Below are 15,156 nucleotides of genomic sequence, written 5' to 3'. Positions count from 1 at the left end.
GGCTTCCAACCAGTGGCAAGCCCAACGTGTGCTAAACAGCAGTCGTCATAATTACAAAACTCACAATAAGAATAACAAACAATAATCTTGTTTTTCAAACTGCACCTCAATTAGCAGGAGCATTCCAGAGTTGGAAGCGTGGGAGGAGTTTCTACTCTATGCCATTCCCTGAACAGGGGGGGCTGGGGGGGGGGGGGGGGGGGGGGAGGAGCTTCTGGGCAGATGAAGACATTGAGCAGAAAGTCAGGGAGTTAGGAGGAGACGTCTGGAAAAGATAAAAGCCACAGAACGTAAGTGTATGAATCAGGGTTCTCTTCAAGGCATTAAGCAAGGTCTTGTTAAAGATCAATCTGGGACCTTTGTTTGTAAGTTTTGGTAAATTCTTTAAAGCTTGAGTCTCAGCCTTTAGGGCAAGGTATGTCCATGTTTCTTAATCCAAACTCCAGAAACAGGAGGAAATTCAGAATCTCAAGTGGGATGTCTGTTTTACCACATAACTATGAATGTTTCTCAGAACTCTAAGGAAACTGATCTGTCCAAAGGAATTCTGTGAGGACTGAGTTCTGATACTGTTCAGTCCTATTTCTGAACATTTAGATCTAGACAAACTTCATCATATTTGAGACAAAAGTCTTCAAATTTAGCAAATACATCAACTGGTGATCCATCAGGCAAAAGCCATGGCTGGTCTTTGAACTGCCAGACAGGACCCTGTGCAGAAACTTCTACAACCTGGTGCTTTTCCAGGGCATGCACAGATGGAGTTGATCTCTTGAGACATGCACTCATGGGGCTGGTTTACTACTCCATAAGGAGTCCAGACACGAACCGTAGGGCCTTCTGGCTATCTCTGCTCTTTTCTACTCTGAATCATAGTTTGGTTTTTCTCATTGGCAGCCTTGTTTCTGCTTTTCACCTGATGGGACAAATTTCAGAAACTGGAGAAGGTCTTTTGCTCTGAGCCTGGTTATTAAAGAGGTGGTAGCTGCCTAACTTATGATGATTGGGATTGAAGATCCTTTTGTCTGGTTTGGAAACCTGGCTTGAGAAACTGGTCTCAGAACTGGCTGTGTTCAGGAGTCTGAGTCTTACGGGCAGATGCATCATCCTCTGTTACAGAATTTGGTGGCTTACCCTGGTAGGTACCATCATGCCAGTTTTGAAGATGTCCATTTCTTCTTCTCCTTTGAATGTTTCCTGATCATATCTGTTTTAGGCAGCTGGGACAGGATATTGGGTATATACATGGGATCCCCAGGTGCTATATTTGGGGCCAGTCACAATCCAGATACATTCCATTCTTCTCTGGGCTTTACAAATTGAAGAATTGCAAAAATATTCTTGTAAAGTAGTTTACTGTATTTCTGATCCTCACCCCAACTCTGCTGATGATATCTTGGGTCATAGTTACCTCAACATCACCCCAAAACCTCGGTTTCAGGGTGCTTATATCCTCATCTAGGTCAGTCTTGACTGCACATCTTTTCTTAACCTTCACTTTGATTGCAGCAATTTTTCCCACTGCCATGGCTTCAGACAAAGACTGAAAAGACAAAGATCTGCTCCGTTTGTACAATCCCTCCTTTGGGCCCCTCCAAACCAGCAGCTGATCTCTGTTTATCAAGGTCCACACATTCTGCATCTTCAATTCGTGGTTTCTTTGTTCCTCCTAAAACGTCACGTCATTTTAACTTAAGCAGGTCCCTGAAGACCTGTTTCTGGGGGTGCCGAAGGTAATGTTGCACCAGGAGTCCTCCACGTACATCTTCTCAGGGCTTCTAATCGTAGCCATGTTTTCAGGAGCTACAGCAGGACATCAACAAGTGGATGAGAACAATACACATTATTAAGTACAGATAAGATAGAATCCAATGGGGGGTGCTCTCTGGATGGGTTTCCTTTCCAGTCTCCCCAACCTATGTACCTGGTCTTGACACTCTGGGGTTATTAGAATGCCTGACAATCACTTTGTTTTCCTTCACACAATCTCCTTTTCCTGGCTGCCGAATGCTGGGACATGGGTCACCCACCTCAGTGCCATCTCTGATAACAATAGGGACAGCGTCCCCCCCCAAGTCTCTGAAGACCCCGTACTATAAGGCCTCATAAGAGTATATGAGATAATCTTAACCAGGCCTTTCCCATCTTAAGGTCTTTTTTTGATAGAAGCATGGTCCAACATGCAGATCTACAATAAACACCCCCATCGAGAGGGATTTTCTTATAATTTCACACTGTGTCTAAAATTGGTCTCTTGACTACCTGCCCACACCCACCTAAACCTGCTTTTCTCTCTTTATTTATTTAAATTCAATTAATTAACATATAATGTATTATTAGTTTCAGAGGTAGAGTTCAGTGATTCATCAGTTGCATGTAACACCCAGTGCTCATTATATCATGTGCCCTCTTTAATGTCCATCACTCAGTTACCCCATCCCCCAACCCCCTCCCCTCCAGCAACCCTCAGTTTGTTTCCTATGTTTAAGAGTCTCTTATGGTTTGTCTCCCTCTCTGATTTCATCTTGTTCTATTTTTTCCTCTTTTGTCCTATGACCCTCTGTTTTGTTTCCTAAACTCCACATATGAATGAGATCATACACTTTTCTTTCTCTGGTTGAATTATTTCACTTAGCATAACACCCTCTAGTTCCATCCATCTTTCTGATCAAAATAATCTTCATTTTTATAAAGGTTTGCCACAAAAAAAGGGAAGAAAGAATTGTCAACATTTCAAGAAAAATCTTATAGGCAACATCTCAGATGACTTGATTAGTCAGGTTGCATTTACATGGCTAGGGAAGAATGGGATTGCAGAAGTCCAGAAAATATTTGCAGCTTTGAAAACTGCTCTCTGGTAACCCTAATAGTATTATTTTAGCTCTTTGTGTTTTTTGTGTTTTTTTTTTTTAAAAAAAACCTCTTTCAAGGGGTTATATGAACTTAGTAACCTCCCCCTTGCCAATGACCAGAGCAGGGTCTAACAGCCACAGATGTGGTGAGGCCAGACCTTCATGCCCTCTGGAGGAACTTCTCATTGTGCTTTTCTGGAAGGCAACTTGGAAAAAATGCATTCTCCATCTCACATGACATTTGTGGAAAATTTTACTTAAGGTCCGGCCATAGAAAAGTTAAAGAAGACATTGATCTTGAAGCCTCCAGATTCCAAGAGGGGAGGGCGGTGTGGCAGAGAACAGATGGTGATGTTCTAAATTAAAAGAGAATGGGACGTTGTAGCGCTGTGTTCAACTTGTCTATTCTCAAAATTTGTCTCACATTTTTATTCTTTAACTTGAATTTATTCTGCTGAACATCTTCTTCAATAATATCTTCAAACTTGCTAGAAAAAGCAATAGATTTTTTTTGTTGTTGTTATTGTTCAGGCTACTCTTTCACTGAAACAGTCCAGAGATGATTGTATTCAGTTTTATTTTTAAAATCTCCATTTATCAAATACTAGCATGCAAAGAAAACAGATGGTTTGATTTGAGGCTTCTTTTGTTGTATGCAGGCTAATGTTTTAAACATCATGCCAAAATTTGATTTGTAATTTTAAAATTGCTGTTTTCCCAGGCTGAGCTTGGGGTATTCTCAAAATTCTCAGACAGTCTCTCATGAAGGGAAAGCAAGATTTTTGCATGTGAGCTAATTCAAGAAAAGCAAGAATGTTTAAAGGACGCATTTTTTCAAATCAAAATTAAAAGAGTTTTATTGATTCCAATGGAGGAAAAAAAATCTCTATTTTTAGGACATATACTACCTATTTTATCCAATAGATGAATATTCAGGTTTTCACTTCTTTTTTAGTTGGTATTGATATCTCAGCATCTTTAAAAAGAAGAAAACTTAAATTCATCTTTCTAATCTTTTATCTTTTACGGTTGGGTAAAGTTTTAGAGTTTATAAAACTTGCTCATACATACTATTTCATGTTGTCTTTCAATTAACCTGCAAAAAAATTATTTTTCCCATTTACAGATGAGAAAATTGAGGTTCAAAAAAATATCTTACCTAAGGTCAAAGAACATCAGCTATGGAGTTAGGGCTAAAGTGTGATTTTTATATCCACTGCAACTCTTGCAATACTGCTCTTGCAGTACCTACCCTATGTCAAGCACCATTAGCACACTGGAAATAATAAAAGAATAATAATCATCTCAAACATTTATTGAGCACGAGGTGCCAGGTACTATCCCAAATACATGCATTGTTTCCTTTAATCTTTTCAACAAATCTATGAAATAGAAAATATTAAAATTCCCATTTTACAGATGTGAAAACTGAGGTCTAGAGACTTACAGAAGGGCATACATAGAAATAAGGAATTGTCACTTCTTAATCATTTAACAAGCACGCACCTCTCTGTGTCTAGGTCTCAGTTACCTCCTCTGTGCTGGAGCCACTCAGGGAGGTGATCTCCGCAAGACAGAACCACCTCTGGAAGTGATGGCTTCCATGATATATGGCTGCTCGCTGTAGTGCCATTGCATTTTTTCATGACCCTCAAGTTGCCAAGATGCAAACCTAACTCAAAGAAGCTAAAGCAAAACGGATAAAAGGATGTCTATTGACTCATCGAATCCAAGGGAGGGCTGAACAACCAAACCACGCACCCATGAGAAGGGCAGGGATGCTGCTGGTCGCAGGCACTTCTGGAACCAGGAACTTCGGTGCTGACGGAATGCTTACCATCTCTTGCTCTTACTTCTGTGTGCAGGCTGGCATCACTCTTTGTCACTACCAATGGCTTTTTTTTTTTTTTCCAAAGAGTAGAAATCTCAGTCACTGATAGCTCATGCAATTCATCTTTTGACTTTCACCAACAGAGAGTCTGACTTTCTTGGGTCTAGTTGGAACAAAATCCACAGAAGGGCTCTGATTGGCCAGGCTTATAATAAGAAGCCACCTCTGGACCAGTCCTACGTATGAACCTGCAAGAGTTGACATGTACAGCTGTGTGGTTTGTGTGCTTCACGAAGGTGCCCACCCAAAGGGCATGTGCAGATTGACACGAAGCCCATACTCTGCTCACCAAGACTTCCTGGAGAAAGGAATTCCCTTTGCTTCTCTCAGACGCTGGGGCTTGCCAAGCTGGGCGCCCACTGGGCTGAGCCCCTTTTTTAAACTGAGTTATAATTGACATAAAACTTTATACTGGTTTCAGGGGTGCAATGTAATGATAGGATATTTGTATATATTGTGAAATGATCACCTCGATAAGTCTAGTTAACATCTGTCACTATACATAGTTACGAAAATTATTTTTTCTTGTGATAAGAACTTCGAAGACCTACTCTCTTAGCAACTTTCAAATATGCAATACAATATTATTTTTTAAAAAGATTTTATTTATTTATTTGACAGAGAGAGAGGGTACAAGCAGGCAGAGTGGCAGGCAGAGGGAGAAGGAGAAGCAGGCTCCCCGCTGAGCAGGGAGCCCAATGTGGGACTCGATCCCAGGACCCTGAGATCATGACTTGAGCTGAAGGCAGATGCTTAACTGACTGAGCCACCCAGGCTCCCCTGTAATATGATATTATTAACCATAGTCATCATGCTGTACATACCATCTGCATGACTTATTTTATAACTAAGAAATCTGTACCTTTGACTCCCTTCACCCATTTCATCTCCCAATCCCCCATTTCTGGCAATCACCAATCTGTCCTTTGTATCTATGAATGAACACCCCTCCCCACCTTTTTTTTTTTTTTTCACACGGAGGCATTGATTAGGCTTGTGGCTGTTCTGTGTAAAATATGACAGCTTCTGAGGAAATGATATATTTGTAGATAGAGGAAGAAAAGGGAAGTATTAATTTCAGAAAAAGAGGAGATACTCAACAGAACGCTGAAAGGAATTTAAGCCACTTGCTGTATTCAAAGGTTTCTTGCTTAGTAACAGTGAGTGGATTCTCTTTAGAAAAGGATTTCTAGGGGCGCCTGGGTGGCTCAGTCGTTAAGCATCTGCCTTCGGCTTGGGTCGTGATCCCAGAGTCCTGGGATCGAGCCCCACATCGGGCTCCCTGCTCCGCGGGGAAGCCTGCTTCTCCCTCTCCTACTCCCCCTGCTTGTGTTCCCTCTCTCACTATGTCTCTCTCTGTCAAATAAATAAATAAAATCTTTAAAAAAAAAAAAAAGAAAACGATTTCTACTTCATGTAAATTTTTAAAAAACAGTTCCACAATTAAGTCATGAAAAAATGATAAATAGGGGCGGGCTATAATATGAGCAGAAACCATCGCCATTTCAAGGTCTAATAGCACGTTGGGGAGTGGCTTGGGACTCCCAGGCATTACACATCAGCTGTTTGAGGATGCAGAAACTCTCTCATAGTGGATTTCAATTAAACAATTTCATGGTTCTTATGTGAAAAGACAGTCTGACATTTAATAGAGATGCCTGATAGTCTGATAGTCTCCACTAGCAAAGTGCTACTGAAAGCAGCCCTGGTTACATTTAAATGATATTTTTAGCACCAGGTTTGTGGAGCTGCAAAAAATTTAAAACAAAACAAAAAACAACCCCCAAAACAATTCTTATGGGTCAGAGTTAAGGTTTTCTATGGAAGACAGTCATACCACCTTTACCAAGTAGACTCAAAGCCATGGGCTATGTGGAAGTGGTAAGACAGCGTTTGTTTAAAGATGGGTGGGAAAAGGCTGGACCCAGGAGCTTGACCAGCCAGGCCCTGTTTCAGAGCAGGCCACCCCTCAAGTCCTGACACAAAGGGCCCAGTGTATTTATTCTGAGATAATCAATTCTCAACTGGCAGTCTTCTTCCCTGGGGCCACATATATGATCTCAAGAGTGTGAGCTTTGCAAACAATATCAGGCAGAATGCAGCAAGGGGAAAATCTGACATTTCAAGGGCTGTGATAACAAACTATCATTTCACCTGGTGCAGCATTTCCCCCAGCTAGAGTGGCTTTTGAATTTTAGACCATACCTGGGTGGCCGCCATTTGCTTTAGCTCCTTACTGTTCCTGGCTCTTTTCCCCTCCAGTTGATCCTTCTTTAGTAGCCCAGACTCCTATGTCTTCGATTTGCCCACATCCTCCTGCTCTTCCTTTCTGCTTCCTTTCTCTTAGGGGTCTTTCTTTGTTCAGTTAACTAGTTCAGACCTCAAGAAGTGAACAGCAGTGGAGAATTGGAGAAGTAGAAAGTTGTAACAAAGCCATTTAGGGCAAGAGTGGGGGACGCTCCCTGTCTTGATGCTCCTTCTTTCCTTCATTTCTCTTATTTCTCTATCTTCTTAGTACACTTCAGTCATCATCGCCTCTCCACTTACTCGTTTGTCTCTTTTTTCATCTTCTCTACCTATGACCAAGCCCTCCTAACACAATTTTTCTTGTCAGGAAAGATAACACCCTATTCAGTACATTTAGAATGCGATTATTGTTTGCTCAATTAAAACAACATACTCTTCAGCGAGGGACTGAAGGGATTTCTCGGGAAAGATGTGGGGTGTGTAGGAACCGTCCGGCTCCACACCCATTCTTTTTTTTTTAAAGATTTTATTTATTTATTTGACAGAGAGAGAGAGAGGGAACACAAGCAGGGGGAACAGCAGAGGGATAGGGAGAAGCAGGCTTCCCGCAGAGCAAGGAGCCCGATGCGGGGCTCGATCCCAGGACCCCGGGATCATGACCTGAGCCGAAGGCAGATGCTTAACTGACTGAGCCACCCAGGCGCCCCTCCACACCCATTATAAGGCCGCTGCCTTTCCTTGCGTGTGGAACTCGCGTTGGGTAAGCGGAAAACGGAAATGACAGCTATCATTTCCAGGTGGAAGCTTTAAGGCTGGTGCTCGCTTGGCCGGGCCCTGTTTCTCTCGGCCACCGGACTGGCCATGTTTCAGAAGATGGCTGCCCCCTCAGCATGAGTCCTGGAAGGAGCATGACTTTGAGCAGAGGATACAGCTGACTTTCATCAAGCGCAGAGATAAACAAGGAACAAACCTTTCTCATTTTGTGCCACTGAGATTCTTATTTGTTACTGTAGCATAATGTTGTTAGAACACAAGAGCCAATAACAAGGAAGACAGAATGACACGTTTCCTACTGAGTAAGCCTCGTGGAAAATTTCCATTTGCACCATGAAATTGCAGCTTGCAACTCACTGCAATCGGGAAGGTAGGCCAGTGACAGAGGCTATTTTTAGCGCTTAGCACCTTAGTTTTGCTTGTGCGTTGGACAGGAAAGAATTATATCAAATCAATTACTGCGCTGCTTGTGATATTTTCTTCCTACTCCCTAGTCTCTGGCCCTCAGCTGGGCCACGTGGTTCTTTACCTCTACCCTCCAGGGATAGGGACACTTCTCTCTCTTCTTACTGGTGTGATGGAAACAAGGCAGAGCTGTCCCTACTTGCCCACAGCACAGCTGAAAGCAAGCTGTATTGTAAGCAAGGCTTTACTGAGGATTTGGGGAAAATAAGGGAGATGCCCAAGAACAACTTACATTGCTGACCAGGCTCGAGCCTGTCACAGGAGCTCCTGGCTCTCCCCATCTCTCCTGACAATCTGGAAGCTTCTATGCCTGTCACACTCACCACCCCTTACACCACTCCCAGCATCAGAAATGCTAGAGGGATCTCCCTGCCTTAGACCAATGGCCCCAATGGGAAGGAAAATGTTCTTTTTCCCAACTTGCTTACAAAATCCTTATTTCTTATCTCAGGCCTGATCATTCTGAGAGTATCTGCTCCTTTCAAGGAAACTGAATCCCCAACTTCATGTACCCTGATCTGACCCTCTGGCCCCAACAAGACAATCACACAATTGTATTAGAAAGGGTAAGACAGGCTCTGCTGTGGCAAGAAACAACCCGAGACCTCAGAAAGTGGCTCATAGTTCAGAAAGGTCTTTCATGTGGTCTATGCATTGGTATTTGGGAAATCTTTTGATCATGTTCCTGTCGTGTTTAGTTTCTAGAGTTAATTGAAATTTATTAATTTCAGACATTTTCTCTTACCTTGCCCAGCAAAATCCTATTACTTTAAGTGTCAATTTCTCTGTGGAGCCTTCCCTGGGTCTAAGCAAAGTGAATTCCTCCATTCTGGGTAATTCCGCAGCACTATCCTCCATGGCTTTTTGACAAAATTATTTGCCTTATTATGTCGTGATTTGCCTTTTTTAGGCCTCTCTCCATTTTCTAGAAGACACCTTCCTGAGGACAGGAATTAGGTATTTTTTCTGTGTCTATTGCACTGCCTAGCACAGTACTTGGGACGTAGGAGCTATGCAATAGAAATCACCTGCGTGGATAAGTGGTATTAATGGTGCCATTATTTCCCCAATTCATTCTTGAATCATGCATGTGTGTTTCTGTGCTGTGGGGCTGTGGGATAGAGTTATTATATATATATATATGGTTATAGATGCAGTCTGCGTAGCATCACATCTAAAGGGATGTGTTCAGAATGGTCCGTATTGAACCTCTTGATATAGTTCATGGATTGATATATACAAAAGTTTGAGAACTACTTAGGCAGGAAACCACATCCAAAAAGGAAGCTTGAAGTTCTTATTTGCCAAATAAAGCCTCCTATATCCCACAGTAGTAACCCCATATTTAACACTCAGCCACTCCCTTTATATTTTAAATTAGAACTTTTGAAAACACTTTTTTTTTCCTTAAAGGCACATGATACATAACCTGGTAGTTTGAGGCATTTTTAGTATGAAATAAAGGAAATAGGTGGATGATTTTTTTTCTTGACAGGGATTTTTAAGCTCACATGATAAATCAGCATTTGCAACATATTTCTTCATCTGAGTTCTTTCCTGGTTTCACCCCTTATTTCTTGTGACATGAGCATGGTAAACTTTGCTGAAAAAAAAAAAGAGAGTAGCAGATTTTAACTGAGTTATTGTAGAATTGTGTTGCTACATTTCCCCCTCTTTTATTGGCAGTGGTATTTTATCATTTGTCAGCCCCCTGCAAATATCCTTTTTTCTCCCATAAGTCAGAAATGACTTCTTTTAGGGCATACAGGATAAGTTGTAATAACACATTGGTAGCTCTAAATAATTCTCTTCTATCAATGTATACAGTGAATGTTATTAATGGTACAGTCTTTGCATGGACCCTGAGAATAACCAATAACTCAACTTGTCAGCATTTTGATAACTACAGGCTTCAATTTAACATGAAGAAATATAGGATTCAGTTTAGCAGTTTCAAAAGCAATGAATACAGGGCGCCTGGGCGGCTCAGATGGTTAAGCGTCTGCCTTGGGCTCAGGTCATGATCCCAGGGTCCTGGGATCGAGTCCTGCATCGGGCTCCCTGCTCAGCGGGGAGCCTGCTTCTCCCTCTGCCTCTCTCTCTCTCTCTTATGAATAAATAAATAAAATCTTTAAAAAAAAAAAGCAATGAATACAGATGATGAAATCTCTTCTTTCAGGCAAAGAGACTGAAAATTATTATACGTAGACACTTATTTCTAATAATGTCATTTCAATTTACTCCTCAGTTGCCTGATATTAGAAGTATTTGTCTAGGAATTGGATGAGAATTTAATCATTATTTCAGAGCTCCTGGCCCAATCTCAGGGACCAACTGAAAATCTTATCAGCAACTGAGAGGCAGTGCTTCTCATCCCTTTCCTATGCTCTTATCTCCTCTCTCTTTTTACCTTCCAAGTTTATTTCAAACTATTCCAGAAATAATCCTCCTTCAGATGGGAATTAACCACGATGTCAGGGTGGTTGTCCCCTGATGTGGCTTTTTGTCTGGTCCCTTCTTCCATCCTCACACCTTTCAAAATTCAGATCAGGCCTCCTTTTTCTAAAAATGCCCTCCATCTGCCCTCAAACACCCTCAGCCTGGGTGAATGAGAAGAAACAGATGTTCTCAGGTAGCCAAGCTACATCCAGCTACAGGTGGGAAGGAATGCAGTTATCACCTGGAATGGGCAAACCATTACCAGGCTGCTCTTCTCACTAACAGGGTCATTCCTCGGACCTGGAAAGCCTTCTAATCCCATTGTTATGCTGTTGCTAGGTGCCATCTGGCCCTCCCAACTTCCCCCAGCTGCAGTTATATGCAGGCTTCTCCCAGAGTACCACCCATGCTTTGCAGAGCCATGGAAAGAGTTAAAGGATAGCACCCACTTTAAGGCTCTCTTCCTGGAAGATTCCCCAAGAGCCTACTCTAGCCAGCACCAAGTGTTGCTTGGTTTATGGTGTTAGTCCCACACTTGCCTTACCAGGTTGCCCTTTGCCGTACTTCCATGCACCTTGTGTTTCCCTCCCATACCAATCTCTATTTTAATCATCTGGATACTCCTCTGGTGGCATTTTGGGCCATGGGCTCCCTAAGGGAAGGTACCATATTATCTACTTCATCGTATCCAGAAAGCCTGGTGTGACGGTAGAAAAAGCTCAATAAATACCAATAAATGAATGGCTAAATATTAAAAAATTATAGACAGCAATATCAGAGAAATGTTGGCTTGGGTACCTCTTTTCTACATTTCTAGATTTCTGGCATCTATTTTCCAATGGGATTCTATTTTGCCTCTAACGTCAGCTCTGACATAAAGAGCAGGCCCACTCTTGGAGACGGTGTTACAGTGAGGACCAGGAAATGTCCTGGGAAATGTTGATCAGTGTAGCAGATTTTCAAGCAACCTGCTTGTTGTCACTGAGTGCAGCATCAGCAGCACTCCCTTCTAGAGTATTTCTATCATACAACTACGATGTAACATTACTCAAAAGCACAGATAGTAGTAAAATGTTGTGAAATAATTAGGAAGTGGAAGGGTTTGAGTGCTTATCATCTTTGCTTTCCATATAATTTATTTAATTTTAAGTTGAATATAATTTTTAATAATTGCCCTATGTCACAGCTGGCTTGCAAAATTCCTGATAATTTAATAATTTTCTTTCACGAGACTGTAGGAGCTGGTTTCAGAAACCACTGGATAGGACTCTTCTCAACCTGCCTTCAGTACCAAACCTTCCCCCTCCAACCTTGAACCCACTCAGGATCACTTCACCCATTCTTTTACTAGCATTTTCAACCCCAAATACCTGCTGTTTGATTGAAACAACTAGTTGCTTCGGTCAATGGCAGATTTGTAAAAAAGAGTTGTAAAAAAGAACAGATAGACTGGAAAGAAGATTGGGACATTCTTTAACTTTTCAAAACCTAGAGCCTTTTACTAAGTATCTTAAGTTGTAGGTGAGTAGCCTGCTTCAACTTACTATTTTTGTATTTGGCACCACAAGGCATTTCTGTGCCTCACCACCTCCCAAGTCCTCCTTGATTTCAGTCACTCATTTTCTATCCAACTGTATTTTCTGGACTGTAGAGCTCCTTTTCAACCTTCTAGAATGTACAAACAACCTTTGTTGTGGAATTGTGTCTTGACTTTTGGAGAAAAGGGGAGGACTCCACCACTGTTACTTATTCCCCCTACCCCACCAACCAAATCAAATTTGCTCTTTTTTTTTTTTTTTTTTTAATCACATGAAAAACAAAACCAAACCCAACAACCTTCTACGGGCCTTGATTTTGTGAATATCTTATGAATATGTTGAATATTTTCATTGCCCTTTTCTTTTCTTTCTTTCTTTCTTTCTTTATTTATTTTTTAAAGATTTTATTTATTTATTTGACAGAGACAGAGACAGCGAGAGCAGGAACACAAGCAGGGGGAGTGGGAGAGGGAGAAGCAGGCTTCCCGCTGAGCTGGGAGCCCGATGTGGGACTCGATCCCAGGACCCTGGGATCATGACCTGAGCCGAAGGCAGTCACTTAACCAACTGAGCCACCCAGGCGCCCTGCCCTTTTCTTTTATATGTCCACTTTAGCCTGCCTGTTCTTGATGAGTAGTGCTCAGGAATCATGCCCATTTAGTTTTCTTTGAATGTTACTCCGGAAAAAAATCCTGAGCAGCTTTACAAATGTCTTTTCATAGCTGCAGGGATGGGGGTCTTCACAAGAAACTGACTGAAAGGTATAGAATCATGCTCATGCGCGGCAATATAGGAAACAATCAATCTTAGAGCACGATTCCTCATTGAAGAGTAGTAATGATGATGATCGTAATGCTTTCAAGCTTCTGGCGTTGTCCCCCTGTCCTAGCACATTATACACGCGCCATAGCCTCTATGGAGATTGTGCCAAGACACGCTTTTTCAAAAAGCCACAATCGCTGTGTCTTTTTAAATATATTTTCTAAGTTATGAATACATGACACATAAACAAATTCTAGCTATTTTGTGCCTTCTGAGTAATGAAACAATATTTCAGTTGCCTTATCCTTGAAAACAGTAACAACCATTAGGGTTTATTTCTAAATGTTTAATTCATCACCACAATCATCATCGTCTGGACTACAGATGGCAGACATACTTCCTAGAACTCTATTCCTAAGTGAGCGGCGTTTCCCTCAACAATTCTGTAGAGAGAACATACAGTATTTACATTCCTCTCAGTTCTTCTTTGCGTTTTGCCCAAATTTACAAGCCTATTTGGGATGAATGATGTCACTAAAGAGCAAGTGTGTTCTCTCAAATGGTTAAGGAGAAAAACTAAACTAGATTAGAGGAAAAACCCTTTTAGAGAGATTCTTTTGGTTGGGTTGCTTTTTTTTTTTTTTTTTTAATTTACATATAGCTTACTCAGTCTTTTTGTAAGGGCACACTTATCATTTCCATTCCAATTTTCTTTGCTCATAAATATCTGACCAAACATAATTCACTTAATTAACAGCTCTCTAAATAGATTGAGTTTGCTGCCTTAGGGGATAGCACTGGAGGCCCAAAACTACTGAGTTGTCTGTCAAAGCTCCAAAAGGGCCTAATCACATGCTTGGACTAAAGAAATAGAACAGACTGAATTGCAAATGACAATAGCAGAGACCCAGGCCACGGGGCACAGGAGAGAGGCGATGGAGAGGAGGTGAATCTCCCACTGTCTTCCTTGTCTAAAAGGCCAGCTGTAGGCATGATATTTATGAATTCCGATGGTATGCACAGACAGATCCACATAGCTCAAAAATCAGAACAGGCAGAGGTTCGTCAAGCCAACCTACTGGAATTTCTGGAAATAACAATTTCAGTCATTTGACATGAACCTTTGGTCTCTGGAAGTATGAAATATATAAATAAAAATTTAAAAGAAAAATAAAATAGGTAAAATGAAGTTGATGGAAACCAGCAAAGTAATGAGTTTACTGGGCTGATAGAAATTTATACTGTCTATAGCATGAGTACTCGAGCTACATTTCCCCTGAGGTTTTGAGGTTTCCTGCTAACAACGCGGATTTGGGGACTGACTGCAAGATACCTGGGGCAAAGGCTGTTGAATTAGCTGACTTTGTGCTTTTAGAGAGCACTTACAAATTTCATACGGCTGAGATTAAAGTGGGACACGTGCATTGGGAGCTTGAAATGTTTGTGACTGTTAATTACAGATTTTGATCAGCACTTTATGTCTGTCTCTATATTTCTTTACTCCTAGGTTAATATGATACTTGACCAACAAAGAGTAACCAGAGGGAAAATTAATATACTTTTAAAGATAGATTACCCCACTTAAATTATCACCTGTAGTAAACAGTTAAATGTTGCTGTATGGTTATCTTTCCTCACATCAACCCCTGAAAGCATCCTGATGATAGAGCTCAGGCTTTGCTTTTAACTCAGGGAATATGACACACCCGACTTCATGCATTCAACCACAGGTATTTACTAAGCACTTACTCTGGAAAAAGTATAATGCTAGGCAATGTGCTACCAGCTAAAGCAGCAAATTACTAAAACTTTGACTAGAGAGGGAAAAAGGAGTGTAGAAATACAAATAACACTCTGAGATTTTGCAAAGAAATTTGTGGCTGAACAGTGTTGGCCTTAGAGCGGGGCTAGAACCCCAAGTTCTTACACTTGGCCCCCAAGTTGTTCTTCTTTTTAAAAATAAACTCAATATCTTGAATTAGGAGATTACACACACACACAATTCCTATTTCTATTTCTCTTAAAAAAAAAATCAGAAAATCTGGGCCAGTATCTCTGCAGGGCCACAAGCCCCAAGATGTGGATTGTGCTCTTTATATGGCACTTGAGCTCTCCATTTCAACAGTCTTCCCAGTGGAGAGGGAATAAATAAATGCCTGGTGCCATTACACCCATGGCTTCTCCCATT

General features: G+C 41.3%; 1 pseudogene; it reads right to left on the bottom strand.

Annotated features, from left to right (window-relative positions):
- Positions 1-460: 460 nt before the first annotated feature.
- LOC118001037 overlaps positions 461-15,156 on the bottom strand; it is a 29,562-nt pseudogene continuing 14,866 nt past the window's right edge.

Source organism: Mirounga leonina, unplaced genomic scaffold, assembly GCF_011800145.1.
Source record: "Mirounga leonina isolate KUSES-001 unplaced genomic scaffold, KU_Mleo_1.0 Mir_53, whole genome shotgun sequence".
Classification (NCBI taxonomy): Eukaryota; Metazoa; Chordata; class Mammalia; order Carnivora; family Phocidae; genus Mirounga; species Mirounga leonina.
The sequence above is the reverse complement of the archived record's forward strand: the minus strand, read 5'-3'. Positions and strand labels throughout refer to the sequence as shown.